The sequence below is a fragment of the Hordeum vulgare genome, chromosome 6H, assembly GCF_904849725.1.
Source record: "Hordeum vulgare subsp. vulgare chromosome 6H, MorexV3_pseudomolecules_assembly, whole genome shotgun sequence".
Lineage (NCBI taxonomy): Eukaryota > Viridiplantae > Streptophyta > Magnoliopsida > Poales > Poaceae > Hordeum > Hordeum vulgare.
Window position 1 is genome coordinate 173,286,035 of NC_058523.1, and position 24,346 is coordinate 173,310,380.

A 24,346-nucleotide genomic window follows, 5' to 3' on the forward strand; every position below is an offset into this window, starting at 1 on the left:
ACGCCCCTTCCTACGATGTGGTGATACACTGCTGAAGCTTGTTGAGGGGTGTTGCAGGTTGCTCATCCGTCCAACGAAACTCCCCTGTTTTAGGGTCCAAAGTCCCCCCAACTCCAAGAACCAATTCATTGAACGGTCAGGCCAGTTCGATGTCTGTGTTGGACCCCTTTAGCAATCAGGTCTTTCTCAGCTTTGTCCCACAACAGACGGCCTTTGAGGTAGCCACCTAACCCTGTGTGATGGTGATACTGCTTCTTTGGAGCATTGTTCTTGTTTCTCTCTAACACTTCCTTACTCTTGTCCGATGACTTGTAGGCCACAAATGCGGGACATTGATCTCTAATCTTCTCAAATTGGCCGACGAATTCTGGAGTCTTCCCTTTGTCGACATACTTTAATTTCAACTCTTTCTTCCACCTCCTGAATAGTTCTGCCATCTTCTTAAGAGCACACGCCTTGACCAGTGGCTCTATAACTTGCTTATTCGGATCCTCCTTTGACGGTAGGGTGAAATTTTCCTTCAACGCGGTCCAAAGATCATCTTTATGCCTATCGGTGACATAATCACCTTCTGGGATGTTGTCGCCCTTAGGCTTATTCCATTGCTTGATGCTGATCGAGATGTTGTCCTTGATAATAGCTCCGCACTAAGAAGAAAATGTGTCCCTGGTCCGCTTGGGTTCAATCGGTTGGCCATCGTTCGACAGTTCTGTCATCGTGAACTTTTGATGCTTGCCCAACCTTCTCGTCGGGCCTCGTCTCGTTACTGAAGTTTTGCTCGATCCGGACTTTTGAATAGAACCCTCCTCCTTTCGGTCACCAGAGTCGTCATCATGGTCTACTTCCTCCGGGATTCGGTAGTCACCGAGTCCTTCCTCCTCCATGGTTCGATCACCGAAGCCATCATGATAATGTCCTTCCTTCGGGATTTGGTAATCACCGAGTTCGCTGAGCAAAAATTCGACATTACTACCGTAGTCGTGGATTATATCCCCCAAAATGTCTTCTTTTTCCATGTCTCTTGGAATATCCATTGTTTGGGCAAATATTTCAATGTGGGGGAACCCCTTATACATAATCCCAAATATTAACATAAAAACTTAATTTGTAACTTAATCTAATCTAAATATTTTTATAATATTTATAACTTTATTTGCTATTGAAACTGAATCTAATCTAAATATTTTTATAATTTTTATAACTTGTGTCACATTGGGGAGTTCGAAAATGTACCCAACATATTCTAATATGACTGTAATACAAACACATGGATCCGCAATTAGACTATGTATTCTCACACACATAGGTTAGCAAATAGGGAGATGGAGATATCGATGGACGTGGTACCGGTGCATCGACGGGCCATGACGGCGGGCGTCAGAACAACGACGGGCGACGGGCGACGATGACGGAGGCGATGGGCTTGGGGGCGATGGGGACGGCGATGATGATGATGGCGATGGGCTCGGGGGCGACGGGGATGACGGGCGGCAAAGATGACGACGATGTGCTGGGGGACGACGACGACGGTGATGGGCTCGGGGACGACGATGGGCTCGGGGGTGACGGGGACAGCGATGGTGACGATGACGGGCTCAGGAGCGATGGCGGGCTCGGGAGCAACGGCGACGGCGATAGGCTCGGGGCGACGACGGGCTCGTGAGCGACGGAGACGGCGACGACGGGCTCATGGTGGAGGCGCGGGCTGGCAGCGACTAGCTCGGGTGCGAATGCGACGAAGAGAGAATGGGTGAATGGAAGTTGGTGGAAATTTCGAGAACTCCTGCAATATACGAACACCTTTGTTTCGGTTGGTGGCCCAAACCGGGACCCAAGCACACCTTTAGTCCTGGGTTGTTACACCAACCGGGACTAAAGGTCAATTTCGACAACTCCCGCACTATATGCTAAACCTTTCGTTTCGGTTTGTGGCACCAACTGGGACCAAAGCCAAACCTTTCGTTTCGGTTTGTGGCACCAACCGGGACGAAAGCCACACTTCCGCTAGCCCAAAAGGGCGGGAAGAAGAGTACTTTCGTAACGGTTGGTGGCTAGAACCGGGACAAAAGGTCCGTCGTCCCATTTGATATTTTCCATACATTTACTATTTTTGTTTTGAGCTAAATCACCCTTAAATTGAAAAGCACTACAAATGAACTCTGAAAATGTTGAAAGTTGGCATGGTATAATCATTCCACGCACATAGCATGTGCTAAAAAGTTTAGAGGGTTGCGGCAAAAACTGGAAGCACATCGTGTACAAAAGAGATAATCACTTTCGAAGTATAAGGGTTTCGTAGGAGAACTCATCTGTTACAAAGAGGTTTCATTTTTTGAACTTATTTGAACTCAAGACTTTTTTTGTTCAAAATACACCATTCAAAGACACATCATCAACTTTCAACTATTACCGATTTCATCTGGTATTCTTCATGCATTTACTGATTTTTTTGACCTAATGACCCTTAAATTGAAAAGCACTACGAATGAACTCTGAAAATGTTGAAAGTTGGCATGGTATAAGCATTTCACCCACATAGCTTGTGCTAAAAAGTAGAGAGGGTTGCGGCAAAAACTGGATGCACTTCGTGTACAAAATGGACAATCTCTTTCGAAGTATCACAGTTTCATACGAGAACTCATCTGTTACAAAGGGGTTTCATTTTTTGAACTTATTTGAATTCAAGACTTTTTGTGTGTTAAAAATGCACCATTCAAAGACGCATCATCAATTTTCAACTATTTCTGACTTCATTTGGTATTTTTCATGCATTTAGTGAATTATTTTTGAGCTAAATGACCCTTAAATTGAAAAGCACTACAAATGAACTCTGAAAATGTTGAAAGTTGGCATGATATCATCGTTTCACCCACATAGAATGTGCTTTAAAGTTGAGAGTGTTGCAGCAAAAACTGGATGCACTTCATGTATAAAACGGGCAATCTCTTTCAAAGTATCAGGGTTTCATACGGGAACTCATATGTTACAAAGGGGTTTCATTTTTTTAACTTATTTGAACTCAAGACTTTTTGTGTGTTCAAAATACACCATTCAAAGACACATCATCAATTTTTAACTATTTCTGACTTCATTTGGTATTTTTCATGCATTTACTGATTTTTTGAGCTAAATGACCCTTAAATTGAAAAGCACTACAAATGAACTCTGAAAATGTTGAAAGTTAGCATGGTATCGTCATTTCACCCACATGTGCTTTAAAGTTGGGAGGGTTGCGGCTAAAACTGGATGCACTTTGTGTACAAAACGGACAATCTCTTTCAAAGTATATATCAGGATTTCATACGAGAACTCATCTGTTACAAACGGGTTTCATTTTTTTGAACTTATTTGAACTCAAGACTTTTGGTGTGTTCAAAATGCACCATTCACAGACACATCATCATTTTTTACTATTTCTGACTTCATTTGGTATTTTTCAAGCATTTACTGATTTTTTAGCTAAATGTCTCTGAAATTGAAAAAGCACTACAAATGAACTCTGAAAATGTTGAAAGTTGGCATGGTATCATAATTTCACCCATATAGCATGTGCTCTAAAGTTGAAAGGGTTGCGGCAAAAACTGTATGCACTTCGTGTATAAAACGGACAATCTGTTTCGAAGTATCAGGGTTTCATACGAGAACTCATCTGTTACAAAGGGGTTTCATTTTTTTGACATTATTTGAACTCGAGACTTTTTGTGTGTTCAAAAGGGGTTTCAAAGACACATCATTAATTTTTAACTATTTCTGACTTCATTTTGTATTTTTCATGCATTTACTGATTTTTTTTAGCTAAATGACCCCTTGAATTGAAAAGCACTACAAATGAACTCTGAAAATGTTGAAAGTTGGCATGTATGATCATTTAACCCACATAGCATGTGCGTTCAAGTTGAGAGGGTTGCAGCAAAAACTGGAAGCACATATTGTACAAAACGGACAATCTCTTTCTTACGTACTTTTATGTACTATTGCATCAACTCGGCATGCTTTTTCTTTCTGAACAAACGTTTCAACCGTGGTATTATATGAGCATAACACATCACCTTGGAAGGAACCATCTTCCTGGTGTGCTGGCCCGCAACATCACCATGGTCATCTCTTTTGATCTTATATCGCAATGCGCCGCATACCGGGCATGCGTTCAAATCCTCGTACAAACCGCGGTAGAGGATACAGTCACTAGGGCATTCATATATCTTCTGCACCTCCAATCCTAGAGGGCATAGAACCTTCTATTGACACACGAACACGTCACGTGTACCCTCGACGCCGGGGGTGATGCACCACAGCTCATGTCGAAGGAGACCCGACCGAGAGCGCGATACGCAAGACACCCGGCGGGTGCTTTTTAGGACCCGAAACCCCACACGCCCGGGAGGGACCCCGTCAGGGAGTGCGGCGTCTATGGGCTGCCCTAGGTCGACTCACTCGCCCCTAGGGACTCGGGATTCGTAGCTCTCAAACTTGAAGAAAAGTGAAGAACGAGAGATGAAAATGATGGGAGGATAAAACGTAGATGAAAAAGTAGTATATTGATATTTCGATTGTGTGTTGTTCAATCGCCCGTCACCCCAACATATATAAGAGGCGGCTAGACTTCCCGTACAAGCAAAGGATTCATCTAGGCTTTTGTTACAAGAAAACTACAGCAAATCACGTCCTAGAGTGCTGGTTCTAGGCTAACTCGGATTCAGCCCAAATTAGGCCCAATCTTATGTCTTGTTCCTTACATGGGCTGTGACCTCCGATTGAGACGATTTATATGTCCAAATCGACCGTCTTGACGGTACGAACAACTCTTATGTTGATCACTTTTCTAAATAAGGTCATCTTGAATACTCCACGAAGTCATCTTCAACTTCTAATCGGCCTCGGTCATATAGTAGACTGGACCGTCCGAGTGATGTAGCATCCCTTCAGGCTGTGTAGTACCTCAGATTATAATGAAAATAAAAGCAGAGTCGACCATTTCAACGTTACAAACAACTTTCGTGTTGAAATTTTTTCCATCCGAGGCCATCTAGATGACCACACATGCCAATCTCTACCTTTTAGTCGGTCGGATTCGGAGCCCCTTTTAGTCGGTCGAGTGATTTTCACTCGGTCAACAATTTTCACTCGGACAACCATTTTCACTCTGAATCCATGTCTCCTTGACCAAAATTTCACTCGTATTTGGAAACTTTTCACTCGGTCATTGATACGTCTCAAACGTATCTATAATTTTTGATGGTTTCACGCTGTTATCTTGTCATCTTTGGATGTTTTATGTACCTTTCTTATCTTTTTGGGACTAACTTATTAATTCAATGCCAAGTGCCAGTTCCTGTTTTTTCTGTGTTTTGACTCTTTTCAGATCTGATTTTGGAACGGAGTCCAAACAGAATAAAAACCCCGAAATGATTTTTTCCCAAACGGAAGAAGATCAGGGGGCCTTTGGGCCAAGCCAGGTGGGCTCCAGGGAGCCCACAAGCCCCCACTCCGCCACAAGGGGGGAGGCGGCAGTGTCAGGGCTTGTGGCCTCCCTGGCCACCCCCTGACCTAAATCCTTGGCCTATATATTCCCAAGTATTCAGCAAAAAATGAGGGGTGCCTCGAAAATACTTTTCCCCCGCCGCAAGCTTTCGTTTCCGTGAGATCTCATCTGGAGACCCTTCCCGGCGCCCTGCCGGAGGGGACTTTGGAGTTGGAGGGCTTCTTCATCATCATCATCGCCCCTCCATTGACTCGTGAGTAGTTCACTTCAGACCTATGGGTCCGTAGTTAGTAGCTAGATGGCTTCTTCTCTATCTTGAATCTTCAATACAAAGTTCTCCATGATCTTCATGGAGATCTATCCGATGTAATCTTCTTTGGCGGTATGTTTGTCGAGATCCGATGAATTGTGGATTTGTGATCAGATTATCTATGATATATATTTGAGTCTTTGCTGATTTCTTATATGCATGATTTGATATCCTTGTAAGTCTCTCCGAGTCTTGGGTTTTCTTTGGCCAACTAGATCTATGATTCTTGCAATGGGAGAAGTGCTTGGTTTTGGGTTCTACCATGTGGTGACCTTTCCCAGTGATTGTAGGGGCAGCAAGGCACACATCAAGTAGTTGCCATCAAGGGTAAAAAGATGTGGTTTTTATCATTGGTTTGAGATTATCCCTCTACATCATGTCATCTTGCTTAAGGCGTTACTCTGTTCTTATTGACTTAATACACTAGGTGCATGCTGGATAGCGGTCGACATGTGGAGTAATAGTAGTAGATGCAGAAAGTATCGGTCTACTTGTTTTGGACGTGATGCCTATAGATATAGTCATTGCATAGATATCGTCACGACTTTGCGCGGTTCTATCAATTGCTCGACCGTAATTTGTTCACCCACCATCTACTTGCTTTCATGAGAGAAGCCACTAGTAAACACTACGTCCCCCGGGTCTATTCACATCCATCGTTTACACCTCCGCTTTTACTTTGCTTTGTTACTTTGATGCTTTTAGTTCTCACTTGGAAAAGAATCTATAAGGGATTGACAACCCCTTCATAGCGTTGGGAGCAAGCTTTTGTGTTTGTGCAGGATCTTGAGATAATCCTCCACTGGATTGATACCTTGGTTCTCAAACTGAGGGAAATACTTACCATCGCTACGCTACATCACCCTTTCCTCTTCGAGGGAACACCAACGCAAGGCTCCAAGGCCACGGGGGAAATCCTTTGCATACTTTCCTAGGAAGTCCCTTAAGGCGTAGCCACAGCAGAAGGATCAAGCCAAGTATTCTCCCGTCGACGTGCCTATTGCTGGCGCCATTGGAAGGTCTTTTGTTACAGTAGCAGTCATCAAGCCTTCACTTGGATAGCTATACTTTCACTCGGAACTCATGTATCTCACCCAAGTTCCACTCGTGTTTAGAAACTTTTCACTCGGATGAAAAACTCCACTCGGATGGCAAACTTTCTGCTCGGATGGCAAATTCCGCTCCGATGACGACTCCACTCGGATGACAAACTTTTCACTCGGATCTGTGAGTGAAACTTCAGCCTGATCTTGTTTTGTCCCTTCAGGTCGCACACGAACTTGGATTGAGACAAAATATATATCAAAATTGATCGACCCGACGAGGAGAACACAATTCCCTTTGAATATTTTTCCATGTGAGGCTGTCTTGTTGGCTTAATAGGCCGAAAAGTACTCTGAATATGAAATCTCAGCATTTGGAACACAGTTTCGGCCTTCAATATCAGATTGGCCAGCGATGACCCAAACTACAAAAATATTCATGTCAACACCACACAACTTTTTCATGTGGAGCACTTCTTTCTTTGAATCCATGTTAATAAGATTTTCTTCCGTGCCAAAATGTGGTGTCAACACATGCCCCCTTGTTTTTCGCCAAAGTTTGTGTGCCGAAAAATAACTTGCACATGTCTATTCTCACGATGATGTCAACAGTCCATCGGCCATCTATATTTCCCAAAGCGATAATAATGTACCGGCCATATTTATGCTAAGGGCCATAATCACATATCGGCCATTTCCTACTCAAGCTTCTTGCCATACACTCGGATGATATTTTTTTAGATATTTACCATCGAGGGCTCGAGGTAGCATTGTCCCTTGAATTGATTCCACCAAATATGAATTTCCAGGAACTATTCTCGTAATCCTATAAGGGCCTTCCCAGTTCGGAGACCACTTCCCGAACTTTCTATCTCTTGAACCAATCGGTAGGATCACTTTCCACACGAGATCACAAACTTGGAAATTATTCAATTTGACCCTTTTATTGTAAGCTCTGGCCACTATTAACTTCACCTTTTCTATGGCCTTTAAAGCAACTAATCTTTTATCGGCCACTTCATCAATATTGTCCATCATTAAATTATAAAAGTCTACGACCAATAAATCATGTTGTTTGGCTATCCGCGAAGCACTCAAATTTACTTCAATCGGTAAAACAGCTTCTTGACCATATACTAGCTCAAAAGGGGTTACCTTTGTAGCACCGTGCTTCGATATTCCTTGTGCCCACAAAGCCTCAGATAGAAACTCATGCCATCTCCTTGGATTATCCTCAATTTTGTTTTTGATGAGCTTGATCAATGTTTTATTGCTAGATTCAGCTTGTCCATTAGCTTGGGCATAATATGGAGAGGAATTGAGCATCTTTATCTTATAAGACTCGGCAAATTCTTTAACTTGATGGGTCATAAAAGACGAACCTTGATCTGTAGTTAAAGTTTGCGGAATACCGAATCTGTGAATAATGTGCTTAGTTATGAATTGAATCACCTCCGTATCTCTCATGTTCTTGAAAGGTACCGCTTGACACCACTTAGTGAAATAATCAGTCGCTACTAATACGAACCGATGCCCCTTTCAAGAATACGGGTGAATTTCTCCAATGAAGTACAAACCCCACCCCCGAAAAGGCCACGACTTGATAATAGGATGTAACATAGCAGCAGGAGCCAACTGAATATCACCAAACTTTTGACAAGCCTCAGACCCTTTATAATACCAGAAGCAATCATTAATCATTGTCGGCCAATAAAATTCAGCACGTCACAATAACCACTTCATCTTGGGAGCCGACTGATGAGTTCCATAAATACCTTCATCTACCTCTCCCATAGCAACCCTGGCTTGATCTTCATCCAAGCACTTCAAAAGAACAGCATCAACTGTTCGGCGATAAAGGTCATCATCCCTCATCACATATTTCAAAGCCATACGCCGAACAACCCTGTCCACCCTCTCACTCGGATCACATAAGTAATCAACGATGGGTTTTCTCCAGTCTGGATTTTTACCTATTCCAGATTCTCCATTAGCGGCCGAAGTTATGTGTTCTCGTTCGGCCTCCCTCACACTTGGAAATCTGGACATGAGCTTTTCAGAAATATGAAACATGCCTCGATCAACATAATAGCCGGATGCTTGTTGTGTCAAATCATTCGCTCTCCAATTGTCATGTCTAGATATATGAGCAATGCCAAAATAATCCAAAGCAGAAATTCTATCTAGACAATTGTCCAGATAAATATGAAGTGATTGGTCAATACACTGAAAAACTATGGATATTTGTTGTAGCACTAATAACGAATCACCAAAAGCCTCAATATGTGTAGCGCCTACAGCCATCAACATCTCTAGGCCGAATAAGAGTGCTTCATATTCGGCTTGATTATTTGTGCGCAAAAATATTCCAATCGACACGAGGCTTCAAAAATGGCACCATGGGGAGATATATAAACAATACCAACACCTTGGCCATTGTTACAAACTTAACCATCAAAATATAATCTCCACGGTACTACCGAGACAATGTTTACATCAATATCGTATTTCTCATTAATACGATGCTCAACAATGAAATCAGCAACTATTTGGCCTTTCATGGATTTTAAAGATTCATAGGCCAAATCATATTCAATCAAAGCATAAGCCCACTTGCCAATTATACCACTAAGAATTAGCCTATGCAACATGTACTTAATGACATTGGTTTGACGAGCTATTATGCAAGCACTCCGTACTAAGTAATGCCTCAGTTTGGTGCAAGCGTAATATAGACAAAGGCATAATTTTTCTATAAATGTGTACCTTGTCTCGGCTTCCAACAATCTCCGACTCAAATATGTAATAGCATGCTCTTTTTCTTCGGTCTCTTGGGTCAAAACAGCACCAATAACACCTTCCTCCGCTGCAACGTAAAGTTTGAATGGCTCCCCATGTCTAGGTGTTTTTATTACCTGAGGAGTGCACATATATTCCTTGATCATATCAAATGATTCTTGTTGTTTTGCCCCCCAAGTAAAATCAGCATCATTCTTTAACCGAAGGATGTGAGTGAATGCGTCAACCTTGCCTGACAAGTTGGCTACGAATCTCCTCAAATAGTTGACCTTGCCAAGGAATTTTTGCATATCTCTCTTGCATGTTGGATCTTCTACTTTATGTATAGCCTCTATTTTCTTAGGGTCAATCTCCACACTATTTTCATGAATGATGAACCCCAAAAACTTCCCAGCTGATACACCGAATGCACATTTCAAAGGGTTCATCTTCAGTCCATATTTCTTCATTCTCAAATGCTAATCGCAAATCGGCAAGATGAGATTCAAAATCATCCAATTTGACAACAATGTCATCGATATATACCTAAAGTACGACAACGAGTAAATCATGAAAAATAAAATTCATAGCCCTCTGATATGTGGCACCAGCATTCTTTAATCCAAAGGTCATTACTGTCCACTCGAATAAACCAAGAAAACCAGGGCAACGGAAAGCCGTTTTGGACATGTCCTCTTCGGCCATAAAAATCTGATTATATCCCGCATTACCATCAAGAAAACTAATGACCTTATGTCCAGAAGCATCATTAATAAGCATATTAGCTATAGGCATGGGATACTCATCTTTGGGTGTAGCTCTATTGAAATCTCTGAAATCAATGCACACCCTCAACTTACCGGACCCCTTTTTCTCTATCGGTACAATGTCATAAATCCACTCGGCATACCTGCAAGGTCTAATAAAATTAGCTTTCAGCAATCGACCGATCTCCTCCTTGATTCGGTCGTATGTTTTGGATTAAACTTTCTAGCCGATTGTTTGTAAGGTCTAAAACCGGCTTTTATAGGTAACCGATGCTCCACCAGCTCTCGGATTAAACCTGGCATCTCATGATATTCCCATGCAAAACAGCAAACATATTCTTTCAATAGCCCAATCAACTCAGCTTTACGATCGGCTCTCAAATTCTTGGTTACAGAAGTCAGCCAAGTGACTGAACCATCTCCTATATCTATCTCTTCTAATGGATCAGCCGACGTAAAACCTTGTCCTAATTTATCCATGTCATCCAACTCCTCTATGGACTCATACATATCGTTCTCACTAGACCGATATTTTGCAAGAAGTTTCTGTAACCACTCAGAATTAGAATCCATTTAAACATATCATACCTTGGAGTCGATTGCCTCCAACCGGGTTTAAATAAACTGGCACAAAACCACTCTTTGTAGCGCTGAGAAAATCGAACTCTGATATGTCGCGCCCTGTCAAGCAAGTAGCATTGGGATGTTGCCAATCTACTGATGCATCGGCCAAAGCAACACAAGTCGAGTTATCCGCATGAATGACTTCCACTTCATCGTCAACCCACTGAATTAAGAACTGGTGCATAGTAGATGGCACCCACTGGTTTGCATGAACCCAATCTCGGCCTAAAAGTGTTGGGGAACGTCGCATGGGAAACAAAAATTTTCCTACGCGCACGAAGACCTATCATGGTGATGTCCATGTACGAGAGGGGATGTGTGATCTACGTACCCTTGTAGACCGTACAGTAGAAGCGTTAGTGAACGCGGTTGATGTAGTGGAACGTCCTCACATCCCTCGATCCGCCCCGCGAACCGTCCCGCGATCAGTCCCACGATCTAGTGCCGAACGGACGGCACCTCAGCGTTCAGCACACGTACAGCTCGACGATGCTCTCGGCCTTCTTGATCCAGCAAGAGAGACAGAGAGGTATAAGAGTTCTCCGGCAGCGTGACGGCGCTCCGGAGGTTGGTGATGATCTTGTCTCAGCAGGGCTCCGCCCGAGCTCCGCAGAAATGCGATCTAGAGGTGAAACCGTGGAGATATGTGGTCGGGCTGCCGTGGCAAAGTTGTCTCAAATCAGCCCTAAAACCCCACTATATATAGGAGGAGGAGGGGGAGACTTGCCTTGGGGTCCAAGGACTCCCAAGGGAGTCGGTCGAGCCAAGGGGGAAGGTCTCCCCCTCCCAAACCGAAATCCACTTGGTTTGGAAGGTGGAGTCCTTCTTCCCTTTCCCACCTCCTTCTTTTTTTTCCTTTCCTCTTTGATTTTCTTCCCAATGCGCATAGGCCTCTCTTGGGCTTTCCCACCAGCCCACTAAGGGCTGGTGCGGCACCCCAAACACCCATGGGCTACCCCGGGGTGGGTGGGCCCCCCCGGTGAACTCCCGGAACCCATTCGTCATTCCCGGTACATTCCCGGTAACTCTGAAAACCTTCCGGTAATCAAATGAGGTCATCCTATATATCAATCTTCATTTCCGGACCATTCCGGAAACCCTCGTGACGTCCGTGATCTCATTCGGGACTCCGAACAACATTCGGTAACCAACCATATAACTCAAATACGCATAAAACAACGTCGAACCTTAAGTGTGCAGACCCTCCGGGTTCGAGAACTATGTAGACATGACCCGAGAGACTCCTCGGTCAATATCCAATAGCGGGACCTGGATGCCCATATTGGATCCTACATATTCTACGAAGATCTTATCGTTTGAACCTCAGTGCTAAGGATTCATATAATCCCGTATATTATTCCCTTTGTCCTTCGGTATGTTACTTGCCCGACATTTGATCGTTAGTATCCGCATACCTATTTCAATCTCGTTTACCGGCAAGTCTCTTTACTCGTTCCGTAATACAAGATCCTGCAACTTACACTAAGTCACATTTCTTGCAAGGCTTGTGTGTGATGTTGTATTACCGAGTGGGCCCCGAGATACCTCTCCATCACACGGAGTGACAAATCCCAGTCTTGATCCATACTAACTCAACGAACACCTTCGAAGATACCTGTAGAGCATCTTTATAGTCACCCAGTTACGTTGCGACGTTTGATACACACAAAGCATTCCTCCGGTGTCCGTGAGTTATATGATCTCATGGTCATAGGAACAAATACTTGACACGCAGAAAACAGTAGCAACAAAATGACACGATCAACATGGTACGTCTATTAGTTTGGGTCTAGTCCATCACATGATTCTCCTAATGATGTGATCCCGTTATCAAGTGACAACACTTGCCTATGGCCAGGAAACCTTGACCATCTTTGATCAACGAGCTAGTCAACTAGAGGCTTACTAGGGACAGTGTTTTGTCTATGTATCCACACAAGTATTGTGTTTCCAATCAATACAATTATAGCATGGATAATAAACGATTATCATGAAATAAGAAATATAATAATAACTAATTTATTATTGCCTCTAGGGCATATTTTCAACAGTCTCCCACTTGCACTAGAGTCAATAATCTAGTTCACATCACCATGTGATTCCAACGAATCCAACACCCATATAGTTATGGGGTCTGATCACGTCTTGCTCGTGAGAGAGGTTTTAGTCAACGGTTCTGAGACTTTCAGATCCGTGCGTTCTTTACAAATCTTGATGTCATCTTATAGATGCTGCTACTACGTGCTATTCGGAAATGCTCCAAATATCTACTCTACTATACGAATCCGTTTCACTACTCATAGTTATTCGGATTAGTGTCAAAGCTTGCATCGACGTAACCCTTTACGACGAACTCTTTAACCACCTCCATAATCGAGAAAGATTCCTTAGTCCATTAGTTACTAAGGATAAATTTTGACCGCTGCTAGTGATTCAATCATGGATCACTCTCTGTACCTCTCAACAGATTTTGAGTCAAGAAACACATCAGGTGCGGTACACAGCATGGCATACTTTAGATTCTACGGCTAAGGCATAGAAGACGACCTTCGCCTATTCTCTTTATTCTGCCGTGGTCGGGTTTTGAGTCTTACTCAAATTCACACCTCACAATGCAACTAAGAACTCCTTCTTTGCTGATCTATTTTGAACTCTTTCAAAAACTTGTCAAGGCATGCATCTTGTTGAAACTTCTATTAAGCGCTTTTGATCTATCTCCATAGATCTTTGATGCTCAACGTTCAAGTAGCGTAATCCAGGTACTCCTTTGAAAACTTCTTTCAAACAACCTTGTATGCTTTACAGAAATTCTACATTACTTCTGATCCACAATATGTCAACCACATATACCTATCAGAAATTCTATAGTGCTCCCACTCACTTCTTTGGAAATACAAGTTTCTCATAAACCTTGTACAAACCCAAAATCTTTGATCATCTCATCAAAGTGTATATTCCAACTCCGAGATGCTTGCACCAGTCCATTTAAGGATCACTGGAGCTTGCATACTTGCTAGTATCTTTAGGATCGACAAAACCTTCTGGTTGTATCACATACAATGTTTGCTCAAGGAAACCGTCGAGGAAACAATGTTTTGACATCCTACATGCAATATTTCATAAATAATGCATCAACAACTAACATAATTCTAACAGACCTTTAGCATCTCTACGAGTGAGAAATTCTCATCATAGTCAACTGTTTGATCTTGTCGAAAACATCTTTGCAACAAGTCGAGCTTTTCTTAATAGTGACTTATCACCATCATCGTCTGTCTTCTTTTAATGATCCATTTTACTCAACAGTCCTATGACCATCAAGTAGTTCTACCAAAGTCTACACTTTGTTTTCACACATGGATCCTCTCTCGGATTTCATGGCTTCCAGCCATTTGTCGGAATCCGGGCCCACCATTGCTTTCTCCATAACTCGTAGGTTCACTGTTGCTCAACAACATGACCTCCAAGATAGGGTTACCGTACCACTCTGCAGTAGTACGCGACCTTGTCGACCTACGAGGCTTGTAGTAACTTGATCCGATGCTTGATGATCACCATCATCAGCTTCCACTTCAATTGGTGTAGGCGCCACAGGAACAACTTCCTGCGCCCTACTACACACTGGTCAAAGTGATGGTTCAATAACCTCATCAAGTTTTACCACCCTCCCACTCAATTCTTTCGACAGAAAACTTTCCTCGAGAAAGGATCCGTTTCTAGAAACAAACACTTTGCTTTCGGATCTGAGATAGGAGATGTACCCAACTGTTTTGGATATCCTATGAAGATGCATTTATCCGCTTTGGGTTCGAGCTTATCAGACTTAAACTTTTTCACATAAGTATCGAAGCCCCAAACTTTCAAGAAACGACAGTTTAGATTTCTCTAAACCTCAGTCTATACTGTGTCATCTCAACGGAACTACGCGGTGCCCTATTTAAAGTAAGTGCGGTTGTCTCTAATGCATAACCCATAAACGATAGTGGTAATTCGATAAGAGACATCATAGCATGCACCATACCAAATAGTGCATGGCTATGATGTTCAGACACATCATCATACTATGATGTTCCAGGTGGCATGAACTGCGAAACAATTTCCACATTGTCTTAACTGCATACCAAAACTCGTAACTCAGATATTCATTTCTATGATCATATCGTAGATCGTTTATCCTCTTGTTGCGACGAACTTCACTCCGAAACAGAATTGAACTTTTCAATATTTCAGACTTGTGATTCATTAAGTAAATACTCTAGTATCTACTCAAATCATCATTGAAGTAAGAACACAATGATATCCACTGCGTGCCTCAGCACCCATTGGACTACATACATCAAAATGTATCACTTCCAACAAGTTACTATCTTGTTTGATCTCAATGAAAACAAGGCCTTGCTCATGTGGTATGATTTGCATGTCACTAGTGATTCGAAATCAGGTGAGTACAAAGATCCATCAGCATGGAGCCTCTTCATGCAATTTATACTAACATGACTCAAGCGGCAGTGCCACAAGTAAGTGGTACTATCATCATTAACTCATATCTTTTGGCACCAATATTATGAACATGTGTAACACTACGATCGAGATTCAATAAACCATTGAAGGTGAATATTCAAGAAAATAGAGTAACCATTATTCTCTTTAAATGAATAATCGTATTGCAATAAACACGATCCAATCATGTTCATGCTTAACGCAAGCACCAAATAACAATTAGTTAGGTTTAACACCAATCCCGATGGTAGAGGGAGCGTGCGACGTTTGATCATATCAACCTTGGAAACACTTGCAACACGTATCGTCACCTCGCCTTTAGCTAGTCTCCGTTTATGCCGTAGCTTTCATTTCGTGTTACTAATCACTTAGCAACCGAACCAGTATCCAATACCCTCATGCTACTAGGAGTACTAGTAAAGTACACATCGACATCATGTATATAAAATATACTTCTTTCGACTTTTGCCAGCTTTCTTATCTACCAAGTATCTAGAGTTGCTCCGCCTCAGTGACTGTTCCCCTCATTACAGAAGCACTTAGTCTCGGGTTTGGGTTTAATCTTGGGTCTCTTCATTAGTGCAGCAACTGTTTTCCCGTTTCACGAAGTATCCCTTCTAGCCCTTGCCTTTCTTGAAACTTAGTGGTTTTACAAACCATCAACTATTGATGCTCCTTCTTGATTTCTACTTTCGCAGTGTCAAATATCGCGAATCGCTCAAGGATCATTGTATCTATCCTTGATATGTCATAGTTCGTCACGAAGCTCTCACAGCTTGGTGGCAGTGACTTTGGAAAACCATCACCATCTCATCTGGAAGATTAACTCCCACTTGATTCAAGTGATTGTCGTACTCAGACAATCTGAGCACACGCTCAACGATTGAGCTTTTCTCCTTTACTTTGTGGACAAAGAATCTTGTTGGAGGTGTCGTACCTTTGAACAAGGGCACAAGCATGAAATCAAAATTTCATCTCTTTAGAACATCACTTATGTTCCGTGACGTTTTACAATGTTTTCGGCGCCTTGCTTCTAAGCCATTAAGTATTTTGTACTGAACTATCGTGTAGTCATCAGAAAAGTGTATGTCTGATGTTCATAGCATCCACAGACGACGCTCGAGGTGCAGCACACAGAGTGGTGCATTAAGGACATAAGCCTTCTGTGCAGCAACGAGGACAATCCTCGGTTTTACAGACTCAGTCTGCAAAGTTTGCTACTATCAACTTTCAACTAAATTTTCTCTAGGAACATATAAAAACAGTAGATCTATAGCGCAAGCTACATCGTAATTCGCAAAGACCATTAGACTGTGTTCATGACAATTAGTTCAATTAATCATATTACTTAAGAACTCCCACTCAAAAAGTACATCTCTCTAGTCATTTGAGTGGTTCATGATCCACTTACACTAGCTCAAGTCCGATCATCACGTGAGTTGAGTATAGTTTCAGTGGTAAGCATCCCTATGCTAATCATATCATCTAGATGATTCATGATCGACCTTTCGGTCTCATGTGTTCCGTGGCCATGTCTGCACATGCTAGGCTCGTCAAGCTTAACCCGAGTGTTCCGCGTGCGCAACTGTTTTGCACCCGTTGTATGTGAACGTTGAGTCTATCACACCCGATCATCACGTGGTGTCTCGAAACGACGAACCGTAGCAACGGTGCACAGTCGGGGAGAACACAATTTCGTCTTGAAAATTTAGTGAGAGATAACCTCATAATGCTACCATCGTTCTAAGCAAAATAAGGTGCATAAAAGGATTAGCATCACATGCAATTCATAAGTGACATGATATGGCCATCATCATCCGCTTCTTGATCTCCATCACCAAAGCACCGGCACGATCTTCTTGTCACCAGAGTCACACCATGATCTCCATCATCATGATCTCCATCAACGTGTCGCCATCGGGGTTGTCGTGCTACTCATGCTATTACTACTAAAGCTACGTCCTAGCAAAATAGTAAACGCATCTGCAAGCACAAACGTTAGTTATAAAGACAACCCTATGGCTCCTGCCGGTTGCCGTACCATCGACGTGCAAGTCGATATTATCTATTACAACATGATCATCTCATACATCCAATATATCACATCACATCGTTGGCCATATCACATCACAAGCATACCCTGCAAAAACAAGTTAGACGTCCTCTAATTTTGTTGTTGCATGTTTTAGGTGGTGACCATGGGTATCTAGTAGGATCGCATCTTACTTACGCAAACACCACAACGGAGATATATGAATTGCTATTTAACCTCATCCAAGGACCTCCTCGGTCAAATCCGACTCAACTAAAGTTGGAAAAACTGACACCCGCCAGTCATCTTTGAGCAACGGAGTTACTCATAGCGATGAAACCAGTCTCTCGTAAGCGTACGAGTAATGTCGGTCCGAGCCGCTTCGATCCAACAATACCGCGGAATCAAGAAAAGACTAAGGAGGGCAGCAAAACTCACATCACCGCCCACAAAAACTTTTGTGTTCTACTCGAGAAGACAACTACGCATGAACCTAGCTCATGATGCCACTGTTGGGGAACGTCGCATGGGAAACAAAAAATTTCCTACCCGCACGAAGACCTATCATGGTGATGTCCATCTACGAGAGGGGATGTGTGATCTACGTACCCTTGTAGACCGTACAGCAGAAGCGTTAGTGCACGCAGTTAATGTAGTGGAACGTCCTCACGTCCCTCGATCCGCCCCGCGAACCTTCCCGCGATCAGTCCCACGATCTAGTGCCGAACGGACGGCACCTCCGCGTTCAGCACACGTACAGCTCGACGATGATCTCGCCCTTCTTGATCCAGCAATAGAGACGGAGAGGTAGAAGAGTTCTCCGGCAGCGTGACGACGCTCCGGAGGTTGGTGATGATCTTGTCTCAGCAGGGCTCGCCCGAGCTCCGCAGAAACACGATCTAGAGGTGAAACCGTGGAGATATGTGGTCGGGCTGCCGTGGCAAAGTTGTCTCAAATCAGCTCTAAAACCCCACTATATATAGGAGGAGGAGGGGGGAGACTTGCCTTGGGGTCCAAGGACTCCCAAGGCAGTCGGCCGAGCCAAGGGGGAAGGTCTCCCCCTCCCAAACCGAAATCCACTTGGTTTGGAAGGTGGAGTCCTTCTTCCCTTTCCAACCTCCTTCTTTTTTTTCCTTTCCTCTTTGATTTTCTTCCCAATGCGCATAGGCCTCTCTTGGGCTTTCCCACCAGCCCACTAAGGGCTGGTGCAGCACCCCAAACACCCATGGGCTTCCCCGGGGTGGGTGGGCCCCCCAGTGAACTCCCGGAACCCATTCGTCATTCCCAGTACATTCCCGGAAACTCCGAAAACCTTCCGGTAATCAAATGAGCTGATCCTATATATCAATCTTCGTTTCCGGACCATTCCGGAAACCCTCATGACGACCTTGATCTCATCCGGGACTCCGAACAACATTCGGTAACCAACCATATAACTCAAATACGCATAAAACAACGTCGAACCTTAAGTGTGCAGACCCTGCGGGTTCGAGAACTATGTAGACATGACCCGAGAGACTCCTCGGTCAATATCCAATAGCGGGACTTGGATGCCCATATTGGATCCTACATATTCTACGAAGATCTTATCGTTTGAACCTCAGTGCCAAGGATTCATATAATCCCGTATATTATTCCCTTTGTCCTTCGGTATGTTACTTGCCCGAGATTTGATCGTTAGTATCCGCATACCTATTTCAATCTCGTTTACCGGCAAGTCTCTTTACTCATTCCGTAATACAAGATCCCGCAACTTACACTAAGTCACATTGCTTGCAAGGCTTGTGTGTGATGTTGTATTACGGAGTGGGCCCCGAGATACCTCTCCGTCACACGGAGTGACAAATCCCAGTCTCGATCCATACTAACTCAACGAACACCTTCGGAGATACCTATAGAGCATCTTTATAGTCACCCAGTTACGTTGCGACGTTTGATACACACAAAGCATTCCTCCGGTGTCCGTGAGTTATATGATCTCATGGTCATAGGAACAAATACTTGACACGCAGAAAACAGTAGCAACAAAATAACACGATCAACATGCTACGTCTATTAGTTTGGGTCTAGTCCATCACATGATTCTCCTAATGATGTGATCCCGTTATCAAGTGACAACACTTGCCTATGGCCAGGAAACCTTGACCATCTTTGATCAACGAGCTAGTCAACTAGAGGCTTACTAGGGACAGTGTTTTGTCTATGTATCCACACAAGTATTGTGTTTCCAATCAATACAATTATAGCATGGATAATAAACGGTTATCATGAACTAAGAAATATAATAATAACTAATTTATTATTGCCTCTAGGGCATATTTCCAACAAAAATCACATTGGAGTTACCTTGTACCTTGGTGACAAAGAATGTAGTAGCCAAAGTTTTGCTTCCGATTGTAAGCTCCACGTACATCACACCTTTGGCTTCAGTTTTATCTTTGCCTTCAAACCCATTGAGCACCATATTGGTCTTGATTAATTCATCATCGGGCAAACCCAATTTCCTGAAGACTGAATAGGGCATGAGATTCACCACAACACCACCATCAACAAGCATCCGAGTGAGTGGTGATCCATTGATATGAACTCTAAGGTACAATGGTTTCAAGTGCATCACTGCTTCTTTTGGCTTCTCGAATATTGCATCTTTTGGGCCAAAATCTAGTTGAGCCAGCTACCCTTCTTCATCGACAGCACGAAACTCAGCGGGTAGATAGTACACCATATTGATATCCATACCTTCATGAACCGGTGTAGGCTCATAGTCCAAAACATTATCTCCATCCTTAAGCATGTCCACCGATACTGAAATATCTCCAAGTGAAGAAGTGGTAAAAGGTGAAGTGGACGATGTAGTAGCGGTTGCATCGTGCTCCGTCAGTGGTGTAGGTGTTGTTGTGATAGGTGTAGAAGCCGATGTATCTTGCATTGGTTTAGGCTTCCATACTTGGTTTGTAGGTACCATGGGCCGAGTATTATTGAACAATTCATGTCTCTATTTCTCGGCCTCTCGTTCTGCCATCTCTTGATTCCTTAACCTCTGTAGTTTCCTCTTTGGTGTTTTCGTTAGCCCTGGAGGACCACTTCGGTTGAGTGTATCTATGATCTCGTGGCTTGGCTTGGCTAGTACTTGCCTCATGATCATTAGCCGAATGCTTTGGCGCGATGGCGAGTATCAGCTTGGTCGGATTGTTGTGCACAGTCGGCTGCTGTATGGTGAATGTTTTGTCTCTCAAGATAAGTGAGTCGGTATTGAATTTTTCCTTGCCTTTTCCTGACTCAGCTACTGCAGCACTTGGCAACTTGAGACGACACTCTAGTTGACTTTTCTGGCCTATGAAATTTTCACTAGGGGGCACCCTTTTATTTGTATGAAATCCACTCAGAGGTTCAACTGAGTAGAGTCCACTCGGTCTTATTATTACACTCGGATACAATCCACTTGGTGGCATATTTTGACCAACCGAGTGATGAACACCAATATTCAGTCGGTTTTCATACGAGCCAAGTCGATCCCAAACAGCTGTCGTCGTTCTTGTGGAAACGGTAACCTCGATCCAGTCGGTTTTGCATACTGACTGAACATATCAGCTGATGGTGACCTTGGTCACTTTAGGTATGATGACTGATCAGAGCTAGAACCGGCCGATTTATTGGCATAATTGGACAACAACATGTCAAAAGTTGGCGTGATCCACTTACGATGCACCTTGTCTTCATTCATCTTCCACCTACCAACTGCTGGACTCTTGGGCTTAACAAACTTGACATGAGTGTTCCCTTGTACTTGTCACTTTCTATGCTTTCCCTTGGTTCACCTATGACAACATTAGACTTATTAGCACATTCGGCTACTTCCGGCCGAATGGGCATCTTCTTCCCCTCCAAATCTATGGTGTTCATAGGAAAAGGTTGTTTATCAACATGCATCTCAGATAACTTCAATCGTCTGCCATTAATGGCTGATTTTATCTGTCATCGAAAAACATTGCAATCGTTAGTAGCATGAGAAAAAGAATTATGATACTTGCAATAAGCACGCCGTTTCATCTCTTCAAACGGTGGTAAACTATGAGATATTCTGATAATCTTAGCTTGTAGCAAAGCATCAAATATTTTTTCACACTTAGCCATGTTAAAGGTGAACTTTATCTCTTCATCACGATTCTTATGAATAGGTTTCCGATCATTGCAAGTAAACGCTTTGTTCTTCGATTGCCAAGCAAATTCAGAAGCATAGATGTCACCCTCATATTATATCTATCCGAGTGATCACTATCATATTCAACCATATTTATCTTCGGACGATCAGTTTTATATCTATGCACTTCTTTAAGATCTTTACTTTGGCTTTCCTGAACCAAAAGCCCTTTGCAATACTTGGTTGATACTTAAAAACTCATAGCCTTCTAGCTTTTCTCTTATGTGAGTTTTCAAACCATTAAGCACAAGATCTGCCAAGTCTCTCTCAGTTATCACCACACTATAACACCGGTTTTTGTATCTCTAAATCTCTTGACGTAATCGGAGGATGATTCATCATGCTTGTGTTTAACCGATGTAAGATGCTATAACTTAAGTTCATTGTCGCCGCTATAAAAATGATCATGAAATTTCTGCTCTAGCTGCGACCACACACGGATAGAGCCATGTGGTAAGGAAGAAAACCATGAAAATGCAGTACCAGTTAAGGACAAAGGAAACAACCACACTTTCAACTCATTCTGTGAACCTGCTTCACCTAACTGGGCTGAGTACTAGTTAACATGCTCCCATGTGGTTTTTGTGCCCTCTCCATTAAATTTAACAAAATATGGGATTTCATATCCTAGAGGGCACTGTATTGCATCGAAGTACTCGGGATACGGTTTTTTATAAATCCGATTCCTAGGTAATTCAACACCAAAGTTTTCTCGAAGCATTTTAGCCATATCCTCTCTGAAATTAGCTAGAGCATCGTCCGTAGTGGACGATGAAGCTTCCTGCAGTGGTATTGGAGGACTAGGATTACTAGCGGCAGGTAGGAACTATGACACATATGCCGAACCATAATTCGGCAATGGTCTAGCAACACTTGCACCTATAGGTAACGCTTGGTGCGATCTTGCCACCGAACTTGGTATGCTCAGGATAGGACTAATTGGTGCAGCCACAATCTGGTTTGTTTGAGCAGGATGATAATTCATTGGTATGGTAGGTGACGATGCAATAGGTAAAGACAGATTAGGGTTTTCTACACTACTTGGCATACAAATATTATGAGCAGGTTATTGAGGCATATTCTTCTGAGCAGCAGTATTTTCCAAGAAAGATTGATAAACCAGATTGTTACCGTTGGCAATACGACTCTCAATCTTTGCCCATTGCTTAGGAGAAAAGGTAGTACTTACACGGGTTTTAACCTGCTCGGCTTGAAGAGGAGGGAACTTGATTTCTCCAATCGGAGTGATATTGCCTTGGCGATCCTTCTTGAAGTTTGCAAGGAACACTTGCAGCTCCTTCTCCTCGTGTGCCTTCTTGTACTCCTCATAAGCTTGGCGATGATCGGCCGATAATTCATCAAGCTTGGTCTTAATGACGTTATCGGCGTTTGCCTTAGATGGGTTAGGAAGATCAGACATGATGGTTGATGATGATGGTTAATTTCTGGTCCCTAGCGGAGTCGTCAAAAAGTGTGTTCACACAGGAACACGCCCTGTGTACCCTCGACGCCGAGGGTGATGCACCGCAGCTCACGTCGAAGGAGACCTGACCGACAGTGCGATACGCAAGACCACCAGCGGGTGCTTTTGAGGACCCGAAACGCCACACGCGTGGGACGGACCCCGTCAGGGAGTGAGGCGGCTATGGGATGCCCTAGGTCGATTCGCTCTCCCCTAGGTCCTCGGGATTCACAACTCTTAAACTTGAAGAACAGCGAAGAACGAGAGATGAAAACGATGGGAGGATAAAATGTAGATGAAAAAGTAGTATATTGATGTTTCGATTGTGTGTTGTTCAACCGGCCGTCACCCCCGACATATATAAGAGGCGTCTGGACTTCCCATAAAAGCAAAGGATTCATCTACGCTTTCCTTACAAGAAAACTACAGCAAATCACATCCTAGAGTCCTACTTCTAGTCTAACTCGGATTCAGCCCAAATCTGGCGCAATCTTCTGTTTTGTTCCTTGCATGGGCTGTGTAATCCTCATATGACCACCAATTGAGACGATTTATATACCAAAATCGACCTTCTTGACGATACTAACAACTCTTATGTTTATTACTTTTCCAAATAAGGTCATCTTGAATACTCCACGATGTCATCTTGAACTTCAAATCGGCCTTGGTCATATAGCAGACTGGACCACCCGAGTGTTGTAGCATCCCTGCAGGCCATGTACTACCTTAGTTGATAATGACCATAAAATCTTAGTTGACCATTTCGACGTTACAAACAACTTTTGTGTTGAACACTTTTCCATCCGAGGCCATCTAGATGACTATACAGGCCAATCTCTACCTTGTGGTTGAATCACTCGGATTCAGAGCCCCTTTTAGTCAGTCGGCTGATTTTCACTTGGTCAACAATTTTCACTCAGTCAACAACTTTCACTCGGACAACCATTTTCACTCTAAATCCATGACTCCTTGACCGAAATTCCACTCGTATTTCAAAACTTTTCACTTGGTCATCAAGCCTTCACTCGGATAGCTATACTTTCACTCGGAACTCATGTATCTCACCCAAGTTGCACTCGTGTTTAGAAACTTTTCACTCAGATGGCAAATTCCACTCAGATGGCAAACTCCAATCGGATGGCAAACT